This window comes from Phaethon lepturus, unplaced genomic scaffold, assembly GCF_000687285.1.
Source record: "Phaethon lepturus isolate BGI_N335 unplaced genomic scaffold, ASM68728v1 scaffold41181, whole genome shotgun sequence".
Classification (NCBI taxonomy): domain Eukaryota; kingdom Metazoa; phylum Chordata; class Aves; order Phaethontiformes; family Phaethontidae; genus Phaethon; species Phaethon lepturus.
The window spans coordinates 52,346-55,446 of NW_010519218.1; positions in this window are offsets into that span (position 1 = coordinate 52,346).

Consider the following 3,101-nt stretch of genomic DNA (forward strand, 5'->3'; position numbering starts at 1 on the left):
GATTTGAGAGCAGAATTAAATTCCCTGGTCAGCCACAAGCTCTCTCTAATCTCTGGCATTTCACCAGACATCGATCTGTAGTGATATTTTATCCCTCACCTCCCATTTAAACCAGCAGGACTAAGATGCCTCAGTATTTTTTGAGATACCAGGCCTTAGTCTCTTTGTGCTTCAGTTCCGCATCCGTAATGTAGGAATAACAGTACTACTGTCATAATACCCTGTTGAGATAAGTACACAGAAAATTGCACAACACTCAGGTACAATGCAATCTTCCCATAAAAGTAAGAAATGTTATTTTTACAGTTGTTTTTCTACACCAATCTGACATTAAATCAACTGTTGAGCACTAAGCTGCATCCACCTTACTAGCCTGGAGCCTGGCCAGAGCCTGCTCAAGCCTCAGCCAACCCCTCTGGTGCCCTGGGTGGGTTAGAGGGGGCCTGATGAGCACCATCTTCTACATACAGCCGACACCAGCAAGTATTTCTGAAATTAACGGTCCTACCTGGTTTACGTTCCCTGTTCAAGGCATCTCAGTATCTGGACACATTTACTGCAAATCACCCTTAGCGTGAAGCATGTGGGCTCACCATCTGAAAAGCAAAGCTAATTGCAACGTTAGTCACAGTGTTAAGTACAGCACTTAACTATATAATTTATTTACTTCATCGCCCACACTGCTGAAACACTGCCTTTCTCACCAGCAACCACTGAAGATTAAGTGCTGAGTAATCACAACATGGTCAGGTCTGTATAAAACACAGAAGGCAAACCCTCTGCCCCATTTCACTTCATTATCTTAGACACCTTAAGCCTAATTCTCTATGATTTTGCACACAACACAGATACCACTGACCCGCATACAGAGAACCTATGCACACAGTAATTTGTATATTTAGGTTGGACAAAGTACCAGCATTAGGAAGTAAAACACGGCCAATAAAGTCTAATGTAATTTATGGCACAGTTATGTTTTTTTCTGCACAAGTCTCAGGGCAGTCCACACTAACGATTTATCAGAAGCTTAGTATCTGGTGGCTAATTTCTCAAGCACTTCGGAACCAAGGTATTTAAAGAAAAAAATATATTTATCAGGTGGAAAACATATTCATGAGAACTCCCTTCTAGTTCACCAAGAGTCAGCTGGGGGACATAACCAAGCAGCAGCTTCCTCACCACACTTAATCTCTTGCACATACGGCTTCTTAGCAGTGGCTCATTGTTTGCATTAGCACAACTGCGAACTGAAAGCAGGACTGCAGTCAGGAGTGAAACAGATGTCGGGTACTTCAGGTCTTAGAACAGCGACTTGAAATTAGCTAGTGCAGAATTCCAAAGTGGGACTTAAAGCCAAAAGGCTCCTGTGATTTAACAAAAAGGTTTATATTTTACATTTTAAAATGTTGTTTAGATAAAAGGTGTCACTTCATCCAAGAAATTCTGAAGAGGCAACTGCAGCACCACTCCCCGAGGCAGCCTTTCACATTCCCCCAACGGGGATACAACTTGCAATCTAGTGTAAATATTACTCCTTGTTTGTCGACACCACCAAGTACAAATACATCTTTTATATTTTGAAGTACATACAACAGAAGCGTGCCAGGTAGAAAAAAGCCTACTTATCGTCACAAGACCTGTCAAGCTGGGTCTCCAAAGAAAGCACAGTTTCTGCAGTCATGCTGTCTGCTTGCAGGTAACTCCCCTGCCCCAAGTACCTCCCAGACCTTTCGTTGCAAGCAAATTAGACAGAGGAGCTGATGTCTGAGATGTCTGACACACACAGAGGTCTCAGAGGAGCTGAGAAGGGGTAGTCCATCTGCACAGCTTGAGCTCAGCCCTAGCGAAGCTATAAAAGTGGTGACCAAATCTCATGCAGACTGGGCTCTCAGGAAGCACAAGACATCTCTACTCCTAACAGGAGGGATATCTGCACACAAAGACATAGTTTAAAGCAGCATGCAGTCTAGAACACTCAGATTTTAATCAGCCCTCTCCCTTCATTTCTAATGCCACAATTTAGATAAAAAGTGTCTTCCCTATCTAGGGCTCACATCTTTAATCATTTCAATACAATAAAAATACACTGTGTATATTCTTATCCAGTCTTTTAAAAAGCAAATTATTCCTGTTTTGTTTGCCAGTGGTCTTCCAGAGCAGAACAGGATATTAGTGAAGATATATACAGCATTTTTGTCAAAGCAGTATCTAAATGCAAGTTTAGATTCTCACAGTCATGGTGGTGTTATTTCTGCTAATTCAGTATGTCTGAGATGCTAGCACGAAAACCAGAAAACCGAAGTCTTCTGCATCAGACAGAAAACAGGTACTGTTTAAAAAGCTTCATAACACTATACCGTAAACGATCTCAACAGACTTTCTCCGGCCAGAAAAAAAAAAGTGCTAATTGACACCAATTACCGTAGTTACTGGAGTGAGTAAGAGGCTGGGTGCACCATTAATTGCGGACAGCTTCAGAGGAACTGCCCGGTGACTGAGATCCCTCAGGCCAAAGCCCCTTCACAAAGCTGGCATCACCACGTACACTTGCTTTTTCCCTGCAAGTCAGATCCCCATGAAGCACTCACGAACTGAAACACCTATAATAACTATTTTTGAAGATTAAAAAGACATCTGTAGGAGAGACATCTGTACACGTCCATTCACCAGCTAGCCGACACTGAAATACTATCATCTGTATTATTTGCTTGCTTGCTTCAAGTAAGAAATAATTTTGTAAATATTGCCAGAAGCGCTTCAGGAGAGCTTCTCAGACAAGCACTAACAGGTCTACAGCGCTTTCAGAAGTCACCCAACACGCTAATATAGAAGTCATACAGCAGAATGAGTGAGAACACAGACGTCGAGTGTTACGGATAAGACAGAAAGCTTTAAGTATCCTTCCCCCAATACATCATCAGCCGAAAGAAAATAATAAAAGCAGGAGAAGGTGACAGAAGCGCTCTGTCCGAGACACTGTTGGGAGCCCTGGACTACGCCCCCACCCCCAGAAGAAGCGCCCGGGTGCTCACATCCCCAAAGCACCCCACGAACCCCGTTTCATTCCCCCCGGCACGCAGGCGCAGCTCTGCCGCACTCCC